The sequence below is a fragment of the Biomphalaria glabrata genome, chromosome 8 (assembly GCF_947242115.1).
Source record: "Biomphalaria glabrata chromosome 8, xgBioGlab47.1, whole genome shotgun sequence".
NCBI classification, from domain to species: Eukaryota; Metazoa; Mollusca; class Gastropoda; family Planorbidae; genus Biomphalaria; species Biomphalaria glabrata.
Genome location: NC_074718.1, coordinates 30,791,199 through 30,803,506, shown reverse-complemented (window position 1 = coordinate 30,803,506; position 12,308 = coordinate 30,791,199). Strand labels below are relative to the sequence as shown.

At 37.5% G+C, this 12,308-nt stretch overlaps 1 protein-coding gene across 1 annotated transcript in view; it reads left to right on the top strand.

Annotated features, from left to right (window-relative positions):
• The first annotated feature begins 4,768 nt into the window (after positions 1 to 4,768).
• LOC106079600 (cholecystokinin receptor type A-like) overlaps positions 4,769 to 12,308 on the top strand; it is a 165,106-nt gene continuing 157,566 nt past the window's right edge. Inside the window, exon 1 of the mRNA XM_013240792.2 lies at positions 4,769 to 5,257. The gene's annotated coding sequence lies outside the window, so the exon portion shown is untranslated. The remainder of the gene's footprint in view (positions 5,258 to 12,308) is intronic.

Genomic DNA, 12,308 nt, shown 5'->3' with positions numbered 1-12,308 from the left:
ATTACACAACACCAGGCTGCCTTCCATACTTCACAGCATGCATGAAATAGTCAAAATTATGAAGTTATTATTATTTTGTTTCGTGGGAGGGGGGGGGTAGAATATATATTTTGTTTGTCTCGGTATAAAATAGTGAAAAAGTCTGTTTGTTATACATATTTAAGCGAAAAACATTAGTAGCTTTCGTACATTATATATGTTATTTGAGAAATTATTTTTATATCTTCTCCTAAAACCTTTTTTTTTTATATGTGAGCTATAACAAGTCCATTAAACAATGTGACTTATCATTTACTAAATGTAAATGTGTATTTGTGTTTCACATAATTTTCTTTAATAAACATTGTGTGTATTTGTTTAACTATACCTTCATCAATGCGAGATGTGTCACCCAAATCACCCCTACCCAATGGACCTCAGTCACTAATCGTAAACAAACAACATTTAGTCACGTGATCATATTGATAAAACAACGGGAAAAAAATCACGTGACAACCATCATGAATTAAACATGAGATCGTAAATTCTATAGAAGAGGTAGAGCACCACGTGGCTAAATGTTGTTTGTTTGCGGTTGGTGAATGAGGTCCATTTCTCAAAATATATCTTTTCAAAGTATCTTAGTGTCGTGAATTTGTTCCTATCTATTGTCGCCCCTAGTGTTTGTTTGCATTTGTGGATTCACGTTAGTGTTTGTACTGACCACATTCCGTGTCTTGATCTTTACTATGTGTGGAGTTATTGTCGTCATTCAGTGTAATAAAGCTTTAGATGTTAACATGTTGTTTTTGTTCTATTAAAGTGTGACACTTAGCTAGTTCTAGTGGTATATAAATTTCAAATAAAAAAATATGTCTTTTGGAAAGACATTGAAAAATGTCATCCAGTGCGATTGGCAGAACTCACGTATAAATAAAGGGGAGGGGATAGCATGTCATTACCATTCAGGAATCTGACTTATTGTAGGCCAATTTTCATGAAATAAACAAAACCTTTATATTACAAAAAAAAAAAAAAAAATTCGCTGGGCGGTGTTAGAATTCATACTATACATACAATATTATGGTAGAGTGAAATAAACATTGTTATAAAAGATACGTGCTAATTAAATTATCTTCAAATTATATCTCGCGCCAAAACGTCCACTGCGCCAAAAACGGCTCGCGCCAAAACGTCTCGGGCCAAAACGGCGGCGCCAAAACGTCACGTATCGGTAGTTTCCCAACAAAATGCGAATAAACATTCAGATCTGTCTTTTAAATTTACTATTGACTCACAAAATATCGCTTTTGTTTTTTTTTAAAAGGTCGAGATAGATCTAGATTTATATTTGTATGCCAGTAACTATTAAAGTAAATAAAGTATTTGAACTTCTTGTTTTGTTTAAAATTCGCCTTATTGTAACAATTTTAATAAGCTAAAGTGATTTAATCCAATAATTTACACCTAGAATTCGCGCGGGCCCTATGTAAGTGCCGGGCCCACTGCGGCCGCATAGGTTGCAGTGGCCTAAAACCGGCCCTTTCTTTAAGAGTGTCCTCTGTCATGTCGCTCTATAGTAATGAGAAACTTCCTAAGAATGTTAAGGATCTCGAAGATGTCTCCAAGGTCACCACATCTTCAGCTGATAACATAATTTGGAATATTGTTATTTTACTTCCACAATCGCTCTCTGTTGTACTATTGTTGTACTTCTTCTTCTTGAAACTGTCAGGTAGAGTTGAGCCTTCGGCTCTTGGAACTCTAGGCCAGCAAAAGTGAACACTCTCACCGGTCTGAATGAGAACAGTGTACACTGTTCTGTCTGACGGGTGGGTCAGACTCGCGGCAAGAGACCGCGTACACTAAGACCCCCGCCATTTTCCTTTTCTATACCAGGCTAACTGTGCGGGACACGCCATTTATGTAACGGCCCCTTGAGGAACAGCGCCTGGATTGTGACAAGGTTGTGGGAGCTTTTTTACAACTCCGCGCAGTGCAATGAGGATGCTCTCGCATCCCCTTAGGCACCCCCACGGGAGTCTTGTTTCGCTACCCTTTAGCCTAATCGTTTCCTCCTACGATCGTTTCCACCCGGGCGCCACTATGAGGCAGGGTAGCATGCATATTGTTGTACTAATGTTGTACTATTGTTGCTACATTTGTACTTTTGTTGTACTTTTAGTGATTTTGTTATACTATTAATGTGATTTTGTTGTACTTTTCATGTGATTTTGTTATATTTTTGTTGTACTTTGTTATAAGTTTTTTCCAACAAAACGGATATTCAGCCAGAGGTCTGGCATCACTTGAAAAGTTGTCACTTAAGATGACGTACATCGAATCATCGAAATGATTTCGTCCTTTCGACAAATGTTAAAACAATACAAATTTATCTGATATGGTCAAATCAAAAGACATTTACAAAACAATGTCCAGAAATACTAGAGATACATTGAAAACATCTCTGGCATAGAACCAATCAATCCAACAACGGAAGAAGTTTGTTTCCTGAATGACAACAAAAAATATTTTTGGGTAATTTGTGTTGTCAATATGCAAGCATGACATTATTTTGGCAAAGAAAAGAGAAAGTTTGCATCAGTCATCACCTTGTATCATGGGAGTAGCCAGGATTTTTTTTTCCGCGAAAAAAAATATTTATATGTATTTATGTGTATGTGTGTGTACATAATCTTCATTACATTGTGACCCTTTATTCTTTCGGAAGACGTTTATCGTGCCCTAGAATAGGTTCTTCCTGGAGTTAGTGGAAAAATTGTGGATTCCTCGCTACTGCCAGCAAGGGGGTCTGGAGGAGCCCTATGAGCTCCCCCAGCGCGGGGCGAAGCCCCGACGCCAAGCACTATTTCTGGTATTGAAAGCCAATAAATTGCCAATAAATTGCATATTTTGAGGTATCTACAGTGCATTTTCCTGCTATTAAAAAGTTTTATTTCAAAAACCTAATGTGCTATTCTTACTGACTTAGACCCTGCCATGAATGTGTGGCGCCAAGTTGTACTAGGATATCATCGCAACTCTTCTGATGCGTAATTCATTTTGTCGGAGAACATGTCCCGCAAACCTCATGTGACGCTCTGTCACAATCTTACTAAGGGGTCGACTCCAAGTTTGGCAAAGGATTTTCTCGATTTAGACCCGATCTCTATAACTGACTCCTAAAATCTGTCTTAGCCATCTTTGTTGAGCCATATTTAGTGTTTTTCAATTTCGGCAGATGACTATTCACTGCATTTTATTAATGGAGCCCCGCCACTGGTAGAAATGTGTAACCTCTCTTGAATACGCTCTTGGAATTAAGTGAATGTAGTTTGCTTTAGATTTATATCGAAAAGGGAAGTTTTATCGTCAAAATCATCTGTTGGGGGTTTTAAACTAAAAATTCTCTGAAGTTTTTTTTTTTTTTTTTTTAATTCAAAACCCCATTTAGCTACGGTAATATAATTTAGTAACTGTAGTTTGCTTTAGAATAATATTGAAGATAGAGGTTTTCCACCTCAAAACGCTCTGTAGGGGGATTTTAAACTCAAAACCACCTGTTGGGGTTTTAAACTTTAAAAAAAAAAAGCCATCAGTAGGAGAGGGGTTTAAACTCAAAACCCCCAATTGGATTGGCTACGCTCAAATAATTTAGCGTCTAATTTGCTTTTTTTTTTAATATTGAGAGGGGTTTAAACTCAAAACCCCTTTTGGCAACGAACGCTCATAGCATTTTGAGTGCGTAATTTGCTTTTTTTCTTACACTGAAGATCTATTTTTTAACTTAAACTCCACTGGAGGAGAGTTTAAACTTAAAACCTCTTTGACTACACTCATAACATTTTGAGTGTATAATTTCCTTTGTTTTTATTATTAAAGAGTATTTTTTACCTTTAAACCCCGCTGAAGGGAAGTTTAAACTCAAAACTGAGTAAAAACCCATTTAGCTACGCTCATAACATTTTGAGTCCGTAATTACCTTTTTTTATATTGAAGATGTCTTTTTTTAGCTTCAAACCCTACTGAAGAGAGAAGGGGGGGGGGGTAAACTCATATAAATCAGCTCGGCACAAACTTACGTCTATAAGAGTTGTGTAACTCCTGATAAATTTCATTCACGCCAAATGTAACACGTTTGTGTTCAGTGTACATACAATGTTAACCTTATAGTTTACACTTGGTGGTGTTCAATATTTTCTTCATGACATTTTAAAATTAATTAAAATTGTGTAGAATTTATTTTCTAATACAAAATCTTAATTTTCACTTATTAAATTAACCTTATCTCTACCCAGACTGAGCCCTCGCAATCCGTTTCGCATAAGGCCCCTCAATTTGAGAATATTGCAACTTTTAATTATTGTCCTGAGATCTATATAAAAGTAGAGTGTAACTTTTAACTTAGGAAATAGCTTTATTGTTCTCTGCTTATTTTTTGTTTGACCAAGAAAAAACGCTGAAGACTTATGATAATGTGATGTCAACACTTCACAAGAGTGAGACGTAACCTCTTGTACATAAAAATCATATTAAAAACATCTAGAATAATCTAGATCTATGTCAAAGTCACCTCGCCAAGTTGACTAACTTTCTTTTTTGTTCAGACGAGAACAAAAACAAACAAAAAAAAACACAGTTCCGTGAGCAACACGACACGATTTAAACCCAGCCAGCTCGACTTGCCGTGAGCTTGCCGTGATCCCCCCTCACCCCCACTGCTGGAAGGAGAGGCAACTCTCGTGGATGCTAGACAACTTGTACTTAAGCCACAGGAATAAGGGAACGCTCAACACTATCATCGAGATACTGCAACTCTCCTATACATCCTTTTACCTCATTAATTAGAGTTTGTTTCTAAATCCAGGTAGACACATAAACCATAGGTGTTCTGTTTGTAGACTTAAAGGTGTACAGCTTTCTCTTAGCCTGGTGTCTGTTTTATTTCATAGTCTTAGAAACTTTGAATACGTACCTACGGTACCACGTGGGGTTCAAGATATTTGGGCTTACGTTGAAGACCTTGTAAACAGTCAGCTCATTGAAATGTCACAATGATGACAGGAAGGGGACATTTGTGTTCATTTCATTCACACTTACCTTGACCTTGGTGGCAGATATAACTGAATCAAAAAGACTAAGGGTGTGTAAAGTAAAATTGGACTATTTTGTGAAAAGATTTGACTTTTGTTTTACAATTCAAGGATGATAAGATAGTTCCTGCTATGCTCAAGATCCATCAAAATGTATGTTTGTTGAAACAACTATTTGCAATGAGGTAAGTACAAATGTCACTGTGTTTGATGAATAGACGGCTGATTTAGATGTGAATGAAATATACGTAGGTTCTAATTATAGCTTTTATATAGCGCTACTGTCATGCTTATAGCATGCTCAGAACGCTATTGCCCGATCTCATTTGTGAACCTGTAGGGGGAGGGGGGTATCTGGGAGAAGGTTTTCCATGCTGCGCTCAAAAAACACAACTGCTCGAGTCGGTTGTCGAACCTCGAGCACTCTTCGTAGGTAGCCAAGCCATGTTTAAGCGTACTTAGCCTCTTGACCACGCTTCCCATAGATTATTGATTATTGTAAGTGTATTATATATACATTTTTCTTTTACAAACTTTAGCATTAAGTTCATCATCTACCTGACTACCTGACTCGAGTTTAGGTACCAAAACAAAAAAGCCTAATTTATTCACATTGATGGGACGGTTAGATAAGCCATTAACAATAATATAATGAAGTTACATTAGGCCAGCAGACTGCCTCACAAGAAGAGAGAGAGAGAGAGAGAGAGGGAGACAGCGGGAGAGAGAGGGAGAAAGAGAGTATAATTTTCGTCCTCTTTTTTGGGACTCTTCAACTCAAAAGAACATACGGAATCAAGAACATACACAAATAGAGCAGAAAGATTTAGACTAACGTACATTCACATTTGATTCGATTAACAACATTAGAGTAAAATAGATTAATTTTGATATAAATCAAGACCGAAGATTAAAAAGTAATGCTTTAAAATGCAGTAATAATACATTAAAGTCACTCAACTGTGACTTACAAATACAAGAAGACTACGTAATAAAAAATATAAAGAACTACACAGAGATCAAGACACATTTCTTATTACATATGATAGGACAAAATCATATAAGTTTCCCTTCTTCTCTGGTGCCTATAGATCATGGAATAGTTTGCCGGAATCATCCAGGATACCAATTATTTATCAAAGTTGACGTCTCTTAAATGCACATGGGTACTCTTCAGCACTGCAGAATCAAATTTTCGAAGCTCTTCTTTTTATAACACAAAGTAATGTGAATAAGGACGCGACACATTAGACTCTCACTCTAGGACTTACAACTGTTTTTAAAAAACAAAAATCCAACTAACTAGAAGAAAGAGAAGAATGAATACAAAGACTAACTGCTACGCATTCAGATATTGTGACAACTAGAGCTCACTTCTTTTTCGTTTTGTTGGCAAAAGTGATGTTCAGCTTAGCGTCCTTGACATTGATTAATTGAACTTGATCATTCTCTAATAAATGTTCTGGATTTCTCGTCTAGTTTCATCTTCTTTATGGAATATGTCAAGAACTTTGTTTTAAAGAACACTTTTAGGTCGTGTGTGAGTTTGTAACAAATACATTTAAACGTTTCGGCGTAATTTCTCTCCTACATACTTTCTTGGAGTTTCTCTAAAGTGACAAATGATTCCGTTAACAATGACCTTTGATCTTTGTCCTTGGAACCTGTTGCCTCAGCAGGACAGCCAAATGTCTACTTTAAATCTCAGTTTAACATGAACGACTTAAATGACGTCTGGAGGTAAGCATTGTGTGTGTGTTTGGTTTGTTTGACATGTTTCGGATGTTCCTTCAGAATTGATGATTATTACTACCTGGCCAAGACCTCCTGCAGAACGGCGGTGTATGGTGGCGGGCAAGATTCAAACCCGGGGTCATGGAAACGACAATACAGAGCGTATACAACACGACCAGACAGCCAACCATGACGTTTGCCCTTTTAAAAATGAATAAATGTACGCGGGTCACACTGTGCTTTCTATGTTATCAACAGTCTTTTAGTTTTTAGTCGTATTTGGGTTTCAATCTATTCAAGTTACTAGTTTTAACGACTTGGTCATCTCTTATTTGTTAATGAAGAAAGAAGTAAGGGAAATAATACGAACTTGCTGGGACTAAGATTTTGAAGTTTCAGAATTTGTACGCCCCTAAGTCCACCTAACTCTAATGGGTACCTGAGTTGGAAAAACGTAAAGCTCGAGTCCTCGTAGGTAATAGCACATTCCTCCCAGCCACACTTACCACAATACTTGTCTCGCATGTACGCCAACTAAGGACAATTCAGTGCAAATCAACATATTGTTGACGCAAAAATGTATTGGAGTCATTAAAGTCAAACTGAGTTTTATCAATGACCACAACAGATTACATACATTATAACACAATTTGAAGGTTATTTTGTATGAGCAGCCCCGGGCGTTGCCGCGTATGGCTTCCATCTAAATCCGCAGCAGGATGGACTTAATAACTGGTTAAGTCAACAGAGAGGATACAACCATAAAACTCTCATTGCCTCTGAGCAAGGGAGACAAAAAGATAGATGTAGTTCTCTAGCGAGTTATGACTCCTACGTTGTCTCGAATGACCCCCACATGCCCTAGTCCTCACGTGCTTGTTCTCGAGACTATCATCCATGCTAAGCAACAAATGTAGGAAGCCACTCCGTGCAATATGTCAGCTTGAATACAATTCAAACCTAGCGTGCCTAATGACATAATGCACTAATTATTTAACTTGCTGGCAGTTGTTTTTGTGCATCGCGCATGAACTCACTCACTCCATGACTTTTTGATGCATCGCTGTGTAGCCGCGCCGCAGATATTCTTAAGCTAAATAGAAAGAAGCTCCACTTTCAGCTTGTGAGTGTCGGACCAGCGGCGTAGTGAGATGGGACAAGGAAGTCACGATGGGCAAGGCAAGGGAGGGGGGTGCCACCTTCGGGAGGAGGGGGCGGGTGCCACACGCAGAGAGGCGCCTAAAAATAAAATTATTGTAGATATTTTAGTTAGGCAATATATTCTAAGGTTATTTCAAGTTATTTTGTATTATATTATTATTAATAATTTTTATTTATAAGCATATTTTCTATGACATGTTCATGGAAAATGGGGGGGGGGGAAACTCTGTATTGGACTGTTTACAGCAGTGGCGTAGTTAGGGATTTAGGGGCCAGGTGGGCCTCGACATTCGACATCATGACATGAGATAATGGCGTAATATTTAATGTAAAAAACACATTTCGGACACTCATTTGAGGCCTCCCTCAAGTGGAGGCTTTTCAAATTTGGACCCCCCACCTTATCTACGCCACTGGTTTATAGCCTAGAGTATATTGGAGCATCGTTTCCCTACCTTGTATCCCCCCAAGCTTCTGTCAGACTGCAGAAAAAAAAAAAAACTAGATCTAGATCCTTATGAGTCGAAATGTGTTAGTGGTTCACCGGTTGTTCAAACCCGGGGAAGACTATTTGGGAACTGCGGCATGTGCACCTCTAGTTGTTCAGAAAGTACAAATAAACAAAGAAGTTGGTGAGACAGACTAGAACTGAAAGATTGAGATCATGCTATTTTAGTTGAGTGCCTCACTCGAGTCAATGACTGCCACCACCTTAGAGCTAAAAGAGCTAACTCTAGATGCAGTCTAGAACGATTTGAAATCTTCTTCTTATTGTATACCTTTATCAACCTGCTATTTAAGAATGATACTTATATTCTATTTAACATGAGACTGATGTTCACTCTAGACCATGCTGATGGAAATACTATTATATCGATTTTATGTATTGCCATTTTTTTTCCAAATCTCTTTTAGATATTTCTTTAGCTATCTCAGTTAAAATAAAGTATTTCCTTGGTTCCTTGGTACAGCTTTAGAATGTTTTGTTGTCTGTATGTTTCTATCGTTGTACTGCATGTCATAATTTTAACACCTAGTCGTAACATCTGCGTCTGATTTGACAAAAGACTATTCTTTTTGTTTATTCCGCTTGCCTTCTATTTCTGTCTTCTGAACAAACAAATGCTGGGAAAAAAATCAATGCAGTTTTTGATGAAGTGCGGGGATAAAGGACAATAAACTGTGAACTCAAACTAAAGCTTGCAAGAAGAACATTTCTCCACCAGGCGTGTCCAAAAGTTTGTTTTATGTGCGTCTCTACATTTAGACGACTTTTGCTGCGGAGATGTCATTTAGTGGACGTCTGCGTCAAATGCAGTGATATCGTTTCGTAGACGTCTGCTTTGGTGAAGTCATGTTAGTTAGAAGACGTCTGCTAAAAAGATGACATTTAGAAGACGTTGGTTCTACAAATGTCATTCAGAAAATATCTGCAACTTTTACAATCTCGCTTCTTTTATGGCCTGGAATTAAAGTAAATCCCCTTTTAGACCCTGTCGTTTATAGGGCAGAGGATGTCAAGTTCATCTGTTTCTGTGGTTTACGGTTAACGAGGGTGTCATGTGGCCACCACAACGACCAACCGCATCTACTCTTCCCCTTCTTATGTCAGGGTCAACTCAGATCCGGAAATCAAAAATCCCAGTCGTACACAGGGTTCGAACGCGGAACACCCGGTTCAGAAGCCAATCGCTTTACCACTCAGCCACTGCACCTCCTGGAATTAACTTGCCGACAATAAATTATGACAGACTAGCTCATAAAGAGAACTATACATTCGGCTAGGGCGGCCAATCCCCGATGAAGGTGTTGGATCAAACCCACCAATGCTCGATTTATTAAAAAGTACAGATCTTTGTGGAGACAGCTAACCGCCCGATGCTCCGAACGGCGAGGGAAGACCTAATCCTAAGTAAAGTAAGCTCTTGGTTTTATCATTATACGCCACAAGAAAAAACTGTCTCTCCTTTTTCTCGTCGATACCATCGGGATACATATAGACTCCATATCAAAAGGTAAACGCGTTGGACGTTGTGCTGGCCAAATGACGCCTTCTTTAACCATGGGCCACAGAAACAGATGACCTTTACATCATCTGCCCTATAGATCGCAAGGTCTGAAAGGGGAAGTTTTAAGCATGTTTTGGTAGAACAAGACGCACATTATGAAAGTTTTAACAAATATATAATAACATAACACTTCCTGCGTGGAATCGTCGTTGAATCCCATATGTCCCATTTGACCTTCTGAAATCATTTAGAACTACAGATATCAAGTAGTTAGTATTGCCTCCGTCTGTTTCGAAGCGATTCTATATCAGCGCATTTAAAATGAAATAAATGCATGGGCACTAGCTATGGTGGGAATTATAGCGTCTACAAAGCAGCCACCCCCCCCCTCTCTCCACGCTGCGGATGTGTCCTAAAGAACGGCAACTGTTGACACCGTTTGGGATCAGTGGCTACTCAGTGCTAAAAATCTGTTTTGGGTTACGGCTCGTGATTTTTCTGTTTGTTTTAAATACATGCACCGACTAAACAGTGGACGACACACGATCATATTGACCCGTTGATTTACTTTCTAGTTGAACTTATAACTGTGAGATAATTAGAGTAGAAAAGATATGTTCCCTTTTCAGACCTTTTGTTTCTTTTAGGAAGTAAATTGTCTTTAACATTCGAAACATGTAGCCAAACTATTTTTACAAAAGAAATGATCTAAATCAGCAAACCTTATTGAATGCTCAGAAAGACTTAAATGCTCAGAAAGACACCAAGACAAAGGCATATGTCTTATGCTACATGCAAGGACAAATTCGTACAAGTGAACCTTCTTCCTTAGTTCTGTTTGAGAATGGAATGGATGGCTTAAATCAACCTTGGAAAACCAAATAATGAACAGCGTTTAAGTCACTGATACACAAGCATGACTAGATTAACACATGAAATGTATAGGATTCAATTATCTTCTCTTATGAAGTAACGTCTGTAATTTATAAGATTAGAAATCACATTTCGGTGCTAGAGATGGGACTTCTATATTTTCAACGTTCCTCTCTAATGTTTGCCACAAGCTAGATTTGATAATGATCAGATATTTTCTGTTCTATAAATTCTTATCCCTTTTCCTTAAATTTAAATGCAATTCCAGTCTCCTGCTAAAGCACAAGACCTATATATATAGAGGTAGATCTAGCTAGATTTATGAGTAAATGAGCAGATAGCGCTTTGCTGCAGTAAGTCGGATTGGAAAGACAAAATGAGCAATATGTAAGCTTCCTATTTGATTAAAAGCTTTGGATGTGACATTTTTAAACTGCACGCTATCATTACAAAGGCTCCTCAGAAATAGAATAGAAAAAGATACATTTGAAGAGAAGAATTTTTAAAGATGAAAAGAGAGAGAGAGAGGGAGGAGGAGAGAGAGATAGAAAGTGAGATCAGTGTGAAAGAGAAACACAGAAAGGGGAAGAGAGGAAAAAAGAGTGAAAGAATGGATCAAAGGGCGGTTATTTTAAACTACACTTACACAAGTCTTAAGATGCATTTCGTTTGTTGTTTTTTTTAAATATATTTACAATTTGGGTTATAGTCTTTATTTAAATGTATATTAACGAATGCCATCTGAAAGGTAACAGATATAGAGACGTTAAGCATGCTTGTAAAGCATTGTTGTGTTCTTGAAAAGTAAGGATAATGTTTGAGCACTTCTTAGTACGACAGAAGCCAATTAATTAATAATTCTGTTTATTGTTGCTCAAAATAATTTCAATAATGGAAGAAGTATAAGACTTTCACAATTTCACTGAATGCGTATTTTAAAACAAATGGGCAATAAACTAGCTGTATATGAAATATTCAATACATAGATAAGGCTATATTGTTACATCATAGATTAGGCTATATTGTTACATCATAGATTAGGCTATATTGTTACATTCTTTTATATTTAGTTGGCAACCGTAATGTTCAATTTAGCGTCCTTGAAGATACTTATTCTATCGTGAAAATCTCCACTAGACGCACGCTTGCAATATTTAAAATATCCAGTGAGTGTTGAAGGTGAGATACTTGCTACAAGGCCAATCGATTACAGCATAACATTTAATTTAGGATAATTAATAAAAAAAAAGTAATGTATCAAAGAGCATTAAAGTAATAAAATTTAATTATCTTGTTAATGTATTGGAGTATATGTGTGTGTGCTGCTGCTGCAGCCTCTACGAGGAAAAGGAGCGGTAGTTTTGTGTGTGTGTGTATAGTGATGAAACCATGAGCAGATCTGTCATAATTTATGTTAAGAAGTCACGTGGGTGAGAGTTAAACGGGAACAAATCAGAGA